This window comes from Macrosteles quadrilineatus, unplaced genomic scaffold (genome assembly GCF_028750875.1).
Source record: "Macrosteles quadrilineatus isolate MER2022 unplaced genomic scaffold, UCM_ALF_1.0 Scaffold_6__1_contigs__length_79288215, whole genome shotgun sequence".
Taxonomy (NCBI): domain Eukaryota; kingdom Metazoa; phylum Arthropoda; class Insecta; order Hemiptera; family Cicadellidae; genus Macrosteles; species Macrosteles quadrilineatus.
The window spans coordinates 36,221,012-36,239,636 of NW_026542599.1; positions in this window are offsets into that span (position 1 = coordinate 36,221,012).

Consider the following 18,625-nt stretch of genomic DNA (forward strand, 5'->3'; position numbering starts at 1 on the left):
CGTACTTGGGATGCACTCATTGCCGAGTTCCAGTACGCGATGAACACCGCCGTTCACGACTCCACTGGGTTTTCACCTGCCAAACTGTGTTTTGGAAGGGATCTCAGGCTACCTAGGGCAATCGGGTCGTCTCTGACCACAGGACCGGAGCCTGGAGATGACCGTGAGAGAACCGTGGACGAGGTATATAGTGACCGGGAGCGGGCGTTTAAGAGGTTGTACGATAGTTGTCGACAGAACTTGAGGAGGGCTTTCCAGCACCAGTCTAAATATTATAATCTTAGACGACGTGAGGTGCAATACCATCGAGGTGATCAAGTCATGAGAAGACTACATGTCTTGTCCTCAGCGGCTGAAGCTATAGTGGGCAAACTGGCCCCTAAGTTTCAGGGTCCTTGCACCGTAGTGAAGCGAGTGGCCCCTAATATGTATGAGGTAAAGGACGAGGGTAGGAGAGAGACCCACGTCGTCCATGTTAAGGACCTTAAGACCTACCATGAAAGAACCGAATCCTAGTTATTCTTGGTTGGTGGTGGGTAGTCAAATAGCGATGTGTGCATGGTTTGTGCGTACTATGCTTTTGATGTTTTGTTTCATCAAGTAGTTTTGTTTTGTTTGCTTTGAGACCTGTGGTGTAGGATTTACCATTGGGTTAGGAGCCGGAGTATTTTGTTTTGACCGGAGTTCGAAGATTTTTTTTTCTTTTGGCCGTTTTCTTTTTTTTCATCCCGATGTAAGTGGGGGGTGTAACGAGTTATTTTTCCTAGGGGGGTAATTATTTGCTATTTGGCCGCGCACCGATTGTTGAGGTAGGCAAGCGGCGGCGGCGAACCTGGCTAGCGCCCTTTGACCCGGCTTATCAGTGCCGATAAGCCTGGGATATCCTAGTTTCTCAGGATAGCCTAGGACAGACATTCTAGTGGTGGATCCCGTACAGTGAAGAAGGCAGTGTTGGTGTCCAGTGGAGACGGACGGCGTACGTGGGTGGTACAGAGAAGTGTACGGTGTCGTGTGATATTGGTGCTCAAGGAGTGAGTGTCGGCATTCAAGTTGGGTAGTGAGTCAGTAACCCACTTGTGGTGAGTGGACGACGTTTTATTATATTTTGGTTTAAGAGAGTTAGAGAGTTAGAGTTGTAACCGTGCTGGTCAAAGCCTGTCAGTAGTTAGGATTTATATTAGTCAGGAATAATATTAAAGTGTATTCCTGACGGTTCTGGGCAGGTGCTAGAGCGCAAATAATATAATTTAATTGACTGTAGTAGATATTATTTTGCGTTGTACCTAGAGTTAGTTATATTATTAATATAACTCTGAGGCCCGACAAACCTAAGCTGCACGATTTAGCGTGCGTAGTTGGAAACACGTGGCCAGTAGGCTAGTAGCTAATATTATTAGCCGATTAACAGAAGCCCAGCTAAGTAACATAAAGTTGGTAGTAGCAGTAGCAGTAGTAGGGTTGTTATTGTTTATTCATTTGATTATTTTAATTTAACCTGAACAGCTTGTTTGGTAGTCCAACACGTTATCTTGGTAGCTTGGATAGCGGAGTACCGGCTATCAGATAATATATTTATCTATAGTGTTTGGAGTATTTAATATTTATTTATCTGCTACTAAGTAGCTCAATATTTTAATAGTGCCATTGCCATTTAGTTTTGCTTGTTTGGCTTGGTATTTATTGAGACCAGCTACTGGTGTTGTAGTCACTCTACCTATAGTGCACTTGTATTGTTATCTGGTATTTTTATTGAGTGAACTGTTTGATTCTTAGCTTGGGCATTAGAGTTGTGTATTGGATTATAGTGGCCTAGTAGACCCCGCCTGGTGATAACACGCGTTGTGGTTTTTATTGGCAAGTCGTCGTGTAACTCACTGTGTTTTAGGCACTCTGGGCTTGACTATTGGATAGTTAGGACGAAGCCCGAGTTGCGTAGTCAGCAACGACCCCCTAGGAGTGTGGAGAATCGGCGTAGGCCTGGTAGTGATTATTGCACGTTTGTTGTGGTGACTTGTTTTTGACTTGTTCACAGTGCCCGTGTATGAGCCAGTCCTATACCGGTTAGACCCGGCTTTTGGCCTAGTGGTTTCCCTGACCTTATCGCAGACCCTGGAATTTTACCCAGCCATCGTAGGCTGAGCTATCCCGGCAAACGGTGACGACTGCACTTTTAATATTTTTTTTTCCCAGTGCAGAAAATCTCGTCGCACAGAGTTATGTTAGGTTAGTTTATAGGAAGGCGGGAAACCTTAACTGCAGGTCGTGTTAAGGTTTTTGTAGACGTCTTGATTTGAACGACTCTTACAGTGCCATCTTGACCAGGAGAGGCTGAGATGATTCGACCAAGCATCCAAGCAAGAGGTGGAGTATTGTCTTCATGAATGATTACTAAGTCTCCGATCTTGAGGTTTTCTTCTGGAGTAATCCACTTAGATCGTTCTTGGAGGGTCTGCAGATACTCTCTATGCCATCTATTCCATATGTGTTGAGCAAATGCGTGCACAAGTTTCCACCGTTTCAGGCGATTTACAGAGATATCCGTGAGATGAGGTTCTATTAGAGACGTCAGAGGTCCTCCTGTCAGGAAGTGTCCTGGAGTTAATGCTTTAAGGTCAGATGGGTCTGCAGAGAGGGGTGTAATAGGCCTTGAATTTAACATTGACTCAACACGAGCAATCAGTGTTAGAAACTCTTCATAGGTTAGAATTTGTGTACCTATGACTCTCTTCAAGTGGTATTTGGCACTTTTTATTGCCCGCTCCCACAAGCCTCCTTGGTGTGGAGCTCGAGGTGGTATGAAATGGAAAGTTATTTTGTTGTTCTGGGCAAACCGTTGTGTTTCAGGTTTTATCATTAGGTCTTGGAAGCATTTTTTAAGCGTTGAGGCTGTTCCAATGAAATTGGTGGCACAATCTGAATATAAATCTGATATAGTGCCTCGTCTGGCAGTAAACCTAGTTAAGGAAGCAATGAATGCATCTGCTGAAAGATCTGTGACCATCTCCAAATGTACAGCCTTTGTGGCAAAGCATATAAATAAACAGAGATAGACTTTAATTGGCTGCAGTCGACGTAAGATGTGAACCTTTACTGACTCTCTTCAAGTGGTATTTGGCACTTTTTATTGCCCGCTCCCACAAGCCTCCTTGGTGTGGAGCTCGAGGTGGTATGAAATGGAAAGTTATTTTGTTGTTCTGGGCAAACCGTTGTGTTTCAGGTTTTATCATTAGGTCTTGGAAGCATTTTTTAAGCGTTGAGGCTGTTCCAATGAAATTGGTGGCACAATCTGAATATAAATCTGATATAGTGCCTCGTCTGGCAGTAAACCTAGTTAAGGAAGCAATGAATGCATCTGCTGAAAGATCTGTGACCATCTCCAAATGTACAGCCTTTGTGGCAAAGCATATAAATAAACAGAGATAGACTTTAATTGGCTGCAGTCGACGTAAGATGTGAACCTTTACTGTAAAAGGTCCAGCATAATCCATAGCGGAAACATTGAAACAACGAGTAGCTGTAACACGTCCAGCAGGTAAGTCGCCCATTAAAGGTGCTGTCATTTTAGGCTTAGCTTTGAAACATCGAATACATTTAAATATTCTGGAGCGTATAACACTTCTCTGAGACAATATCCAGTAGTTTTGCATTAACATTGCTTGAAGGAGTTGTGGTCCTGCATGTAGATATATTTTATGAAAGAAATCAATCATCAGGTGGACTACAAAATGGTTCTTGGGAAGCAAAATGGGATGTTTTGCACTGTACTTAAGTGGTGAATTTTTCAGTCTTCCACCAACTCGTATGATTCCTTCTTCATCTAAGAAAGGTGCAAGCCGTTGTATTTGGGTAGAACATGTTTTCTTAGCTTGAAGCGATTTGATCTCATTTGCAAAGCATTCCTTTTGCACACACCAACATATGCGATTTGTTGCACTTTCAAATTCCTGTTTGGTTAAATGAGTGGTTCTGAATTAAGGCTAAGTTTAATCACTACCTCTTGGACAAAGTACTTATCAAAGTCATTTCCTCAAATAAGAAAACTTTAATCATTTGTCTATTCTAGTGGTAATTTGTTAAAACTACCACTAGAAAAACTATAAAATCAACTCAAATTTGGGTTGTTTCAAATGTTCTGTCAAAATGGGGACTTGTCACTCTGGCTTCAAAGTTTGAAATGCAAACCACACGGGGGCAACCACGTTTCACACCAGATTGTTATTGAATTTTTTGCAAACCCTTACATTTATCACAAAAGATTTTATCGAGCTTAATGCAACAGAAACTGCAAAATTAATATGAAAATTTTAAAACTGGTAATAATCAGCCCATTTAAAAACTGCAATTAAATAAAAATTGAAATAGATACGTTGGAGCATGCCTCTAAGTTGAACTAGGATGACACCTTTTATCGTTTTCATTTAATGGATGACTTTCATGAGAATTGGAACAAACTTAGAGTAACACGAGTCTGTATAGAACTTTAATTTTAATTTTATAATGTTTGCATACATCTCCAGCTACAATGCCAATGAGGTTTCATGAAAAGTTATTCGATCTGTAGTAAAATGTGTTGTGCAGATGTTTTTAGAATTATTGCTTGGAAGTTGTTAAGGGGCTCCAGTTTGAGAGCTTCTTCGATGTTGGTATATTTATGAAACAAAAATTTTCCAAACAGCTCATAACGCCTCACACTTTATTGATTTACAATGCTACCAACCTAATTACCATCATAATTTTTTATCCAAAACGGGCTAATGACTGAGTTCTTGGTAAGGATTGAATCATTGCTTTACGAAATCTGTTCAAAAATTCAAATAAATACTCTAGATTCAATTAAAATGTTGATGTTACCCTTAAAAATAACTCTAAGTCACTGTGTGATTTCCCAGTCAGCATAAAAATTGTTGAAAAGCCAAAAAAATTGTTGTACAACAATTTTAAAAGAGTTTGCAACAATTTCAAAATAAGTTTGGATATAAAACAATTTTAATATAAGTTTTAAACAATTTCAAAATTGTTTTAATATAGATGGTTAGGAACTATATTAAAATTGTTTTGATATGAGTGTGCAACAATTTTAAAATTGTTTTAAAACAATTTTAATACTATTTCGAAAACACATATCAAAATTGTTTTGATATAAGTTTGCAACAGTTTTAAAATTGTTTTGAAACAATTTTAATACTATTTCAAAAACACATATCAAAATTGTTTTGATATAAGTTTGCAACAGTTTTAAAATTGTTTTGAAACAATTTTAATAATGTTTCGAAAACACGTATCACAATTGTATTGATATAAGTTTACAACAATCTTAAAATTGTTTTAAACCAATTTAAATGAAACTTCTAAAAATCATTAAAATAATAATTAATGTTAAAACCAAAATGTTCTGGATATTATATTTATGAAAGCGGCTTTCCTTTCAGTAATATTAGTTACAAAAATTACAATGGCCATCCATAATCTTGAAATGGTCTGTTTTGTAAAAAGATTTACAGTATAATGATTTTCGTGTTTTTCGCCCAAATTTTAAATTGTTCGCGCATTTTTTCTATTTTTCCTTATGGGACACTTATACTTGTAGGATAATAGTCAGTGTGTCGTGCTGTGTGTATGTGCCAATGCGTCAGCAACGACAGCTCCCCGCGATTTTGATTAGAGTACAGTACGATAGTGGTAAAATCAAGTGAAAGAGTCATGATGGAGGAGGGGCAGACTACCAAACTCAAGTTAAAGCGGAACCTGTATAAGTTTAATGGTTAATAACAACAGGTTAACAGTCGTGAAAATAAATTATTTATTATTTGTAATTGTATAAGTATACTGGATGAGTTTTAACATTCTTACAAGTATCATCTACTCTAGACTCTACCAGAGTTTCGCAGTTCACTGACTACAGCAGTCTCCAGTCTGTTGATTTGATCTGGATCACGGGCTGACGACTGACGGGCATCACGGCATTTTGTTTGTGTTTAAAAAGTTATAAGTTGCATCAAGTTTACTGATTTTATCCTACATAGCTTCTTAAGCAGCAAACAAGGTGAGTTATAACTTACTTAGGCCTTTTCATTCAGTGGTGATTCAGTTATTCTAAACTAACGTATAGGCCTAACCTAAAATGAAATAGAGGTACTCCAATAGTTCCTGGTCTAAGTTAACCAATAACTTTGATAGGTATTTGGTAGGTACGGTAAAAGGTAACATGATTATGGCCCATCTCTAGAATTGGCCTAGCCTATGTGAGCAAACTCTAATTAATTTCCTTTTGTTTCTCATAAATATAACAGGCTATGTTACTGAAACTGTAAGTTACCGTTGGGTTTTTAGTAAACGGTCGTTGCTAAATGATACAGTTGGATTTACAGTAACCAAAACTAAAATAACTTAGACCTAACTTACACAAGACATCTAACATTAAGTTTATAAACTCATAATTGAATTGAATTACTCACTTAGGTGGCGTCCCCAACTCAAATAGAAAATGACATTGTAGGGCCTGTCGCCTAATGCGGCAACTGCTTAAAAGTAATATGACTAGGTATTTAGGCTTAGGCCTAGCTAAGTTATATCAGCTAGGGATTGATTTAAGTTAAGTTAGCTTATTTTTAAACTTGTTGTGTTAACCCCGCTGCAGCGACGCGTAACACACTTTGTGTAGTGTCATGCGTCGCTGCAGCGACTCACGAACACTGTTTACGGCGAAGGCTCTATGACTGACAAAATCGGATTGAACTGGATCGAGTTTGGTATCGTTCTTTTCATTATATTCTAAGCTTTCTCCAGAGGTCTGTCTCTTAGCGCTTTATGTTCTCCGAGCCGATCGTAATTGTAGCAGACAGCTGACGTGCGTATTTGTAAACAGGTTAGTTAACCTCGGACCGATGACTGATGTGTTTTATTATGTTTATCATTGTTTTAGTGTTAAAAATCAAAAGTAGTGATATACGTGGTGCATTATAAGAAGATTTAAGTGATTTTGAAGGGCTGGTTGATGATCCTGAAGAAGTAGGTAGTGATATTGATGTAAATTATCAGCCAGATTCCTAGCTATGGTTAGGCTATGCATTCTTAGCTCAACGCTATGTACTGAAATCTGTTTTTTGCCCATAACTTATTTATTTGCAAATCTACTGCCTTATATTATTATATATTTGTAATCCTCATAAGATTTAGAACAAAGTGGCTATTTTCAAATATTTATAGGCCTATAATTTATACAATTTCATTGAGCTCAAACTTATTTTTTTTCAATTTTTCCAAAATAATTTTTATTTTTACCTTAACAATTTTCTTTTAAACAAATATTCCTTAGGCTTTATGTATGATATTGAAGCCCATGATTTTCCAAACAAAATGCTATATAGAACAGTAGAATTAACATTGTTTTAAGCTTTTCAGATCCGTTTTAATAAAACCTTGCAAATGCGCCAAAAATAGGCGGACATTAAGGCCTAAACTATGGACACTCGGAGGGTTAAGGGCTGCAGGGGTTTTTCAACTCTATTAAGTTAAGTTTACAAATATGTTAACTTACTAGACCTTGAAACTTGGTTAACTCAAAATTTAACCCTCCGAGTGTTAAGCGTCGCGTAATCGACGCACAACACACCCGCCGTGGTGTTATGCGTCGCTTTTGCGACACACAAACATCGTTTATGGCGAAGGCTCTGGGACTGACTTAATCAGGATTGAACTGGATCGAGATTGGTATTGTTTTCGGCAGATTCTAAGCTTTCTCCTGATACGCTTTTCATTTTAGTTCCGAAAATATTTTAGCAGACAGCTGACGTGCGTATTTGTAAACAACTTGGTTAACCTCGCACCGATGACTGATGTGTTTTATTAAACGTTTCCATTGTTTTAGTGTTAAAAATAAAAAGTAGTGATATACGTGGTGCATTATAAGAAGATTTAAGTGATTTTGAAGGGCCGGTTGATGATCCTGAAGAAGTAGGTCCGGTAGTGATATTGATGTAAATTATTGGCCAGATTCCTAGCTATGGTTAGGCTATGCATTCTTAGCTAACGCTTAATGTACGAAATCTGTTTTTCACCCATAACTTATTTATTTGCAAATTTACTTTCTTATATTACCATATTTTTGTAATCCTTATGAAATTTAGAACAAAGTGGCTATTTTAAAATATTTGTAGACTTATAAATTATAAAAAAAATATTGAGTGCAAACATACATGTTAGGCTATTCATTTATTATATAATTTTTGAGAAATGTTAACCCCACAAAAATTGCAGAAAATTTTTTTTCAATGTTCTATTAAATGCATTTTGTTTTTTGAAGAAATGACGAAGGAGAGATGGGCCAACATTGAACAAAGCAAAATAGAGAAATCAGTTGCTTCATGGCTGGCACAGACACAATTAAAATCAAAGACTTAGAAAGGGTATGTATAGTGTGATAATTTGTATTACAAAATTCACTTAGTGAGGTTAAAAACATAGGCTAACAAAGCAGTGTGCTACTAGCTTTCTCTCTTCATTCCGGATGCTTCAGTTTCGATAGTATATTGTTATACTAAAGCTCAGGTGATTTTCTTTATCTTTTTTTTTTTTTTTTATTTATTTCCAAAAAATACAAATTTACAACACATACAATTCCAAGCCACAAAAGCCAATTTGGCTTGTCTGCAGCAATTATTCTAATTTTGTTATTTCACAGTGCTTTTTTTACAATCAGTCTTTGTTACACAATCAGTCTTTTGTTTCCCTTGTTTTTCTGTAAGAATTCAATAATATACCAAACCAATCATAGAATTTAAAGTTGTCAGATTTTAACAATTATTAATAAACAATGAATTAAGTAACAGTAATAAACGAATTTAAAACTATTAAAAAAGTAACAATAATAAACATTTGAAACATTGAACAGTGAATAATCTATTAAAAAAGTAACAATAATAAACATTTGGAACAGTGAACAACAATGATAAAATATGAAACACAGTTATCTTTAACTCAGATCTAGATATAAATTCTTTAACTTCTTCTTTAAAACTCCACAGTAACATATATTCCTCAGCTGTACTGGTAAACTGTTTAACAAGAATGGAACTAAATATTCCCTTGTTCTTTTAGAATATTTATTTGTTGTTCTAGGCACAATAAAGAACATTTGCCTTGAGTTGTAACTATGAACATTAAGGTTTTTGAACTCATCTGAAAAATAATAATCTGTTGTAATTAAAAACTTAAACAGCCCATCAACTGGCAAAACGTTGACCAATTGATAACCTAGCATGGGATTTTCAACCAGATCAGCAGAATCAAGCTTAGTCATTGTTTTGATTATCCTGCTTTGCACGGTTTTTAGTTGCATTATGGCTGTGTTTGATGCTGCTCCCCATGACCTTACACCATATCTAAGCAATGATTCACACAGACTTGAGTAAATCAATTTCATTGTTTTTAGTGGCAGGTATTGTCTTATATGGTAAAACTTAAATAAGCATAATCTTAATTTATCAGTTAGTTGTTTCAAGTGCAAGTCCCATTTCATGTTATGGTCAATTATGATTCCCAGATATTTATAACTTAAAACATACTCCAAATTCATACACTGACACATATTTTCATAGCTCTTCCGATGCAGACAATCGTGTGAATGAAATTTTACTGCTAGCTCTGTGCATTGGTACGAAGGTGAATGAATATGCATAATCTTTGATTTACTGCCATTTATAATCAATCCATTGTCATGGCACCACATTGTCAGCTTCAAAAAATCTGCTTCAATCTTAGTTTTTGCCACGTTTATATTTTTATCGGATATGGCAAGGGCTGTATCATCTGCGTACATAAAGGTTCTACAGAATTGTATAGCATCTGGCATCTCATTAACATAAATTAGGTACATCAAAGGCCCTAATATACTTCCTTGCGGTACACCGTATTCTAGTTCTTTTTCTTCACTAAATTTATCGTTTAATCTTACTTTAATTTTTCTGTTTTTCAAATAGTTTATAAACCAGTCTTTACATGGACCTCTAATTCCTGCTTTTTCTAAAGCCACTGCAATTTTTTTGTGTTCTAGGGTATCAAAAGCTTTACTAAAATCAATAAAAATCACCAATACTTGCTTTCCCTGGCCCAATTGACTATTTACATAGTCTGAAAATTCTAACAACAGCTCATTTGTCCCTCGTTTTCTTTGATATGCATATTGACTTTCATGTATCACTCCATTATCTTCTAGATGTTTTATTAGTTTATTTGCAACATACCTTTCTAATATCTTACCAAGGGAGGGGAGGATCGATATAGGACGATAGTTTGAATAGTCATCATGTCTCTTTGATTTATAGATTGGTCTTATAACTGCAATCTTAAGCATGTCTGGAAAGTTTGAATTTCTAATGGAAGTATTTATCAATAAAACAATAGAATCAATTAAAACATCCAAATTATTTTGTATGTCAATCATTCTAATATTATCGTGGCCGGGTCCTTTTTTTCTCATTCTCTGCAGTAAACTCACAACTTCATTTCTCTTAATTTTAGGTATATACAATGATGCTATGCACTCATTTTGTCCTAAGGTATCTAGTGTTTTATGCTGACAGTTATGTATTATTGAATATATGCCTCTAGTAAAATCTCAGATAAATACTGCAACAATCATTAATTCTTGTCAGGGTTTTTTTATTTCACGATTCTGAATCTACCAATTGATGGATTTTCACAATTTTTGTGTCGAAAGAAAGATAATTTTGAGAACTAGGGAATGTCAAAGGCACAATTTTAGTTTAGGGTTTCAGTTTTTTAGAAATTAAGTTTTCGTTTTGTTAAGTCAAGCAGCCGACGTCAACATTCTAGACTAGCTTTTGCTATAATGCCATTTGCTTAACGTAACAGCTGTAAACATTCAGGGGTCCCTAGTAACGAAATATAATATTAATCTGTGTGTTATAATTTTAGGGCAGGATGTCAAAGAGCACCTGAAGAACAGGAAGATGAGGATCATGAAGCCGCCGACGCTTGAATGATGTGTAAATAATGTATTGTCAGGGTGTCTACGAACCGGGAAATCCGGGAATGAACTTATTTTTTTACTAAAATGTACTGTTTTTAGTAAATATGGGTAGTTTTTAATGGTAATTGTCCTTAAATAGTTGTGTGGGCCATTTTAAGTATGACATAAAAATTTGCTAGAAGAACATAAAAGGTTTTTTATCAAATGTTTGCTTACATTTTCATCAGTTATTACTATAGAGTAATTATGCAATAGAAACCACATTAGCAGTCTCAAAGCCATAAATATTTTATCTTGACAATCACATCAAGTCAAGTACTTCAAAAAACTTATGACTCAGTAGCAAAGCTCATAAAAGTTGTAGGTATCACTGACATTCCTTGGCAACTTATTTATTTATTACTAGGGTAATTATCATTAGATCCCAAACCTATTTGATCATGGAAATAATAGTTTTATATTAGCTGTTAAATTCAACTTCTTACTTGGACTTTCATCTTGAAGATTCAATTTGCCGCTGGCCGTTTGCCTACTCCCTTAAAAACTGTTTACAGTTTCATATTAAACTTCAAATTAATATACAGTGTTATTTTATAAGTTAAATCCTTTTTATGGACATTTTATCTTTCAATTGACAAAACCGAGCATTGTTGTTTGTATTAAATTTGTATCATCACACAGGCCTACTTGGTCTCAAAAAATCATGTCCTTGCATTTCATGTATCTTTGTCTTATATTGTTGGCTGTTTGGGTTTCAATATTTTTTTGTTCCCCATATTTATTTATTGTGTTGTATGCTTTAAGCAATCTAAATCTTATAAACTAGAATGATGATAATTTGCTGCTATTTTAACCTCATTGTTTGTTACTTAGTTTATAAAAGCCCTCCTAAATAATTAGGTCTAGGCCTGGGCAAACTAATGATTGCTATATATCAATGTTAACTTTGCAATTGAAAAGATAATAATTTATTCTGTGCTTATTGGTAGAGAACTTAAAGTTTGTCCATGAATATTTTATTTTTATATCCATGCATCCATTTCTACTTTTTTAATCCAGAATGTAGTAGACTGTGTTTGTATTATTTCTCTACTTTTTTTAATTTGTTTTCTTCAAATAGAAGAATTTCAGTATACTAATTTGTCTTTATTTATTCACCATTGTTTTTGATAGTAAACTAATCAATTAATGTTATATTTAATTAGTTGCTATAGGCGTACTTATAATTTATGAACTCAAATAGAAATTAACCCTAACAAAGTTCCAAATTTGTCTATTTTAAAACAATTTCCAAGCAACTTCAAAATTGTTATACAACAACTTCAAAATTGTTATACAACAACTTTAAAATTGTTATACAACAATTTTAAAACAATTTCAAAATTGTTTTAAAACAACTTCAAAAATATTTTATAACAATTTTAAAATTGTTGTACAACAATTTTGAAATTGTTGTACAACAATTTTGAGATTGTTGTACAACAATTTTAAACTCATTTTAATATAGACAAAATTCCAAATTTGTCAATTTTAAAACAATTTTAAAACAATTTCGAAACCATTTTGAAACAATTTTGAAACAATTTATTTTCTTATCCAACAATTTTTATGCTGACTGGGTTATAGCATAAAAACTTAGCGATCCCTTCAGTAAAGTTTATCCCAGATAAGCTTTATATTTGAGATATTATCAGTTCAATATCAGTCAACATAGATCACTCTGTGGGGTATCGAGGGTAAAATACATCTTACAAAACATGAGATTGTCAACTGGAGGCAGTGAAGAGGAAATACGGATTGCCACAAGGCTTAGGCTACCAATATACCGGGTCAATGCGTCTACTCTTTCTCAGTGTTTTACTGAGAAACACACGTTTTTATATGATATTTTACTTTGCAAGGCTAAAAGTATAAAATTATGCTTATAAAAGACGTAGTGTCGATTAAAAAAATTATTAAATATTTACAAGGTTTTGAAAATCTATATTTGTTGTTATTTATCTCTATTCTCAGCACTCTGTTCACGAGTATAACTCTTTATGTGTAAACAATCTATAAGGTCGTCTGAGTAAACAGGGGGTTGTGGAAGTTTACTTTAAATTCCAAGTTTGCCATTTTGATCTCGAGCGAAACCGATCCCAACTATTTGTGACGACTTTTTACTATACCATCATGAAGAGAATTGCTTCAATTAACTTTATATTTACAAGTACTGGATACTGTACTGTAGGTTCGGGAACAGTGGTTACTTAGGAAAAAATCTGCTTTAAGAGTAAAACGTAGTTCTATCCTCCCTTATTTTTAGCCCATTAATAAATAATATTTGGAATTTGTTCAGTCAAGTTGCCTTTGTTTTTTGTATAAGTTTTATGGGTCTTGGTTTTAACAGTCTATCTGTAATTTCCATTCCATGACCATATGTTAATTCTCATACAAACATGTGCTCATTTCTCTCTCCTAAATTAAGCCTCTTTTATATCAAAACCATAGATTTTTCCTCCTATATATAATTACACCGCACATTTTTGGTCCTCCTACAAAATCACATCACACATAATTTAAAAATTCCTACCTCCTAAAAACGAAAAAAACAACATTTCACAGTGTTAAACTTCTTGACATGTACAAACGTAATTTGATCTGTAAGCTCATGAGATTAGTCTACACGCATGTAATCATATTTGGATAGGAGATCTAAGAGGCTTTGGGACTTGGAGATTAATTGCCAAACACTTGTTGCTAAGCAAAGCCCACCTGAAAGTAGTAGCACACCTGAAAGGGTGACGCTACTCTATTTGGATACACGATCCCCTACTATAGACCAATCTATGTCAATGTGATGTAACACTTGTAGAAATACATTAATCGTTTTTTACAATCTTGTAAATCACAATAGGAGTTAATGATATGGTAACACATTCAGTATTTCATTTGTAGTAAAGTAAAATGTTTCACTATGTATGTTGAGTGTTCCAATAAGCTTTAGTTATTTTCGTACAACAGAAGGACCATCGATCTAGAAAAGTTCATAATTAATTATGTTTTTTTTGCAAATATCGAATTTGAAAGATATTTAATGAAAGACACAGTTTCAACTCAGATCATTAATTACTAACATTTATATCTATTGTTTGTAAAAAACTTATACAATTGTGAGTTATACCTAAGGGAGTATGTTTAATTTATGGTTATACTCTTAAGACAGATTATAGAAATTTGGTACGGAATATTGCACTGAGGACTTCTGGGAAATATTAATTTCATTGATACTTAATAAAGACATTAAGACAATCTAATACAAGGTATTATCAACTACACATTCCCACAGTATCCCAAACATTGTATATCTCAGCTTATCTATGCCTTAACGTTAGTATGCGTATGTATGTGTATATACAGATCAGCGTGTGTTTTTTTTTTTTTGGATTAAAAAGAGTTATAATGGGATTGTAGTAGTTTGAAGAAAACTGCAACGTTTGAAAATTGAATTGTAATATTTCGAAAAGTAGTCACTAGGTATACTATACAACACTATAATATAGTTGTATACTGTATTATAGCATTGACGGTGTTGACGGACGTAGCCTTTTGTTTTAATCATTCTCGATAAATGTTTGTTTCAATAGTAACAACAATAGGGATGAAATGTTTGTTAAACGCAATGTAACTGTCAGAACTGAAAGTTTGAAAAGAGCATGTCGAGCAGGTGTTACATGTCGCCATGCCAACCTAACATCAACATCTAGCTTTAGGAGATACTTACCTCACCCTGAAAATTAGTTTTATTTTGAGTTACTCTCAGTGGTAGGAAATTTAATACAAAAAAGTTTTATTGTTTAGAAGAATATTTTTAGAATTTACCTAATCACATATGAGTTTAAATCGAGCTGTGATCAATGAATAATAAAACATCTCATTCTCTACGGTTAACTATGATAGGGTTATCTTCATAGTACCTTTATGTGGCTCTTTTAAATCTTTACTGGTCAATTACGTATGGGTGCAGGTCTCAAGCTACATAAAAAATCTTTTAATGCAAAAAATCCAACAAAGCCTATAACACCTGATTGTACAAACAGTTAAAGTAGACTCACATCTACAGCAGTTGACCAAGAATCAACAGAATGACAAAAATATTAAATTTGAACGATCAAGTGAATAAATGTATTAATATAACAACGCAAACTTATTTTTCAATAAAAAGCCAATCTAGATGGCAGACAACGGCTTAGTGTTTGATAACCGAGACAACCTTGGCCAACTTAAACTGGATATTGCTTTTATAAGACTTCTCAGAAGTCAATTTTCCAAGCAATTTACTTAGAAATGTGTTAACACTGTATCTTACTTTTGATGTCATCAGCAATGTTATTGGTTTTTTTATCACCCACTACGATAAGGAAATGTTTGGGTTTGCAGTAATTTCGATCAGTAATTTTATACTAATAAAATAATAACTTTGGTTCATTAAATATGGGAAGTTCATACTATAAAACTCCTACTGGAAATTCATACATTGCAATGCTGCATACCGTTTGCTTGTTAAATGACATATTAAGAAATATATTTAGACACAGATTGCTTTTGACTTGATAATACAGTAAGTAGTTAGTTTATTTACTTTAAGTACGTTGTTAGTCAATAAAAAAATGCATATAGTGGTGATCTAATTAGTCTTTATTCCAATCTTCCCCGAACAACACTAATAGTAGTAACTTTCAGTTTTAAAGTCAAATATTTTGTTCTTAATTTAGTTTGATTTGTATTTTAATTTAATAATTATAACAGGAATATGTAAACAGAACGAATATCGTTCAAAGAATAAAATTCAGTTTAAAGTATACAGATTCGAAATAAAACCAAGTTTAAGATTTTTGAAGACATAAAAAACAACAAAACAAACACTAACAATTTCATTCCATTGAAATTAATATTCTCATAATCCAACAATAATCAGTTACACTTACTATTAATACCAATAATACTATTATTTCAAGTTTTCCCAGCAGCAATATAAATGTTTTTTCCTTTCTATGTACTTTATTAAGTCCCAAACGTCCAGAATAGTGCTGTACATTTAACGCAATTATTATTTCATTGTTGATTGATGTTACTCTTGTTTAATATCAATCTAATTTATATTATTCTAGTTTTGTGTATCTTTAACCCAGCCATCGTTAACAAAATGTCAATAAACATTATTTGGATACACTAAATTTAAATTATTCATTGTTGTCATGAACAGTTAAACAGTAATACATTTATACTTGATATTCCTGTTAAAACAAGTTGAAACAAAACAATTTTGTTTTAGTCAACACAATTACTCTTCCAGCTAATTTAACTTTAACTTTCTGACAAATCAAGTTAGAGTCTTCTGGTTTGTTTCAGAAGAGTTAAAATTAGGCTAATGCTTTGCTGCAGATACGCAATTGATATTTATAATAGTTTTCCATAGTCGTTAATTTATATTTGTATTTTTAATTTGATATAAATGGGGATAAAACATTAGCAGCATTAGAAATAATTTTGTTCGCAATTATTTGTTTGTGAAACCTACACACTATGTTATTTTATCAATGTTACTGCTTAAAACTCACAGGAAGAATATTTTGCATAGTAATAATACTTTTGTACAGTATACAATATTTAATTAACTGTGATAACAATTATGTACCTCTGGATGGTGTTCAGTATATTGTGCACTAGCTAGTTCCTTAAATGTATAAATCCTCGAAGAATTTTCTCCTAGTGTTAGGGATTTGTACAAATAATATTATGTATAGCAGCCAATAATATAATCAGTTATGCACTCAATAATAATAGTAATGGTGCACCTACCATGACACCTGTTAACATTAGGGCATGTTTACTATTTATCGTAAACTTGTATTATTAAAACAAGCGTAATTAATTACTAGCGCAATGAGAAAAGACATCTGAGTAACTGATTTACTCAATAGAATAACTGATTTTGCTCGGGACGAACCTGCAATCTTGAAGTTTGAAGGTGAGGTTGCTCAAACAATTGATTGATATAAAAAGTAGTATATGAACCAATTTGTTATGATATATTTAATTTGATTGATGTAGGTTGCTTGGTAATAATCTTTTGTTAAAACTATTTATTTTAGAACAAACCATCGATATATAACTACGTAGTTATATATCGATAACTACGTAGTTATATATCGATGGAACAAACACATCTAAGAAGTTACGATTCAATATTATATTGACTCATAGGGTCAAGAGTATAACACAAACACAGCCAAGATAATAAGTTTTGGAGATCTACGGAGCTGACCGAGTTTTCTTTTGAGATGTGTTTGAAGTTGAAGTATTGGTCTGCCCAAGTCTCAACAGATTACTTTCATAACAAATCATTCTACGTTCCAATTGAGATAAAACTATTTTAAATTTTCCTAACATAATCAATTACATCACATTGTTTAAGCGTAAGCTTTAAGATGATACTGGTTGCTCAGCTCGTACTTCGCACAGGAATGTAAATACTGAAGATAATAACGTGGCTCTTTATACCCGACACAAACCCATAATTATAGAGGTAAATATCCTTGCTAATTTTCCAACTAATAATACATATTAGGTTCATAAATTCACAAACTAATAAAAATGGAAAAATTAAAGATTATCGCAGGAAAATCAAACAAACTTGTATAAATAATAAACAATAATTGCTTACGCATGTTTAATATTTTAAATGTACTTAAATAAAACCCTTTCATAAAAAAATCAACAATAAATACAAAAGACGGAAAACCAAGCGCGATAGGGATAATCTAAATACGATATTTTTGGTTTGATTCGACCTAAGATACATGGCCACGGAGTTTCGGGGTAGAGGTTCGAAACACCCTGTATATACAGTGTATATAATGAATAACTAAGCTTACCAAACTATTTCATAGTAAGAAAACGGGATTTATGAAAAAATGCACATAGGTAAGGTACCAAAGATATTTTCCCCATCTATAGCATTATAATTTATAACAAAATTGTAATGAAAGTAGTATCACCTTAATCCTAGGTTTAACATTTTGTTTTCTGTTAAAGTCAGACAATAACTTACCGTATTTTAAATTTACATATTCTGTATAAGTTATAGCGTACAAATACATTTTAAGAGTTTCTATTTTTAAAATATTTTGAAACGAGTAAAAGTGTATTTGGGCTAGTAATTACATCAAGTTTATATTTTAATTACATTCAAGTAAAACATGGAATAGTTGATAAATGATTCTTATTTGTAAAAGAGTAAAGAAGGCAACGTTATTGTTTGGTTTGTTTGCTATTGATAGCAATCCAACTTTGCCTCTCGAAAACTGTAATCAGAGGAGGTTCTGAAACCACTGAATGTCGGCTTTTGTGTTTGGCAACAACAAAACAACCAGTAACCTTACATTTTATAAGAATACAATAACTTGCATTATCATAAAACAGTAGCCTAAGATTTGAAGGCTATTTGAGTTTATACTTAAAATTGTCAAACCAATCACGGCTCTAAGGGTTTAAAGTTTGCACGATAAACCAATTAATACAAGTACTAAAGTTTGTCAAAAATATAAAACTGTTTTTATAGTTTACGTCCCCTTGGAAAATTTTAAATTGAAC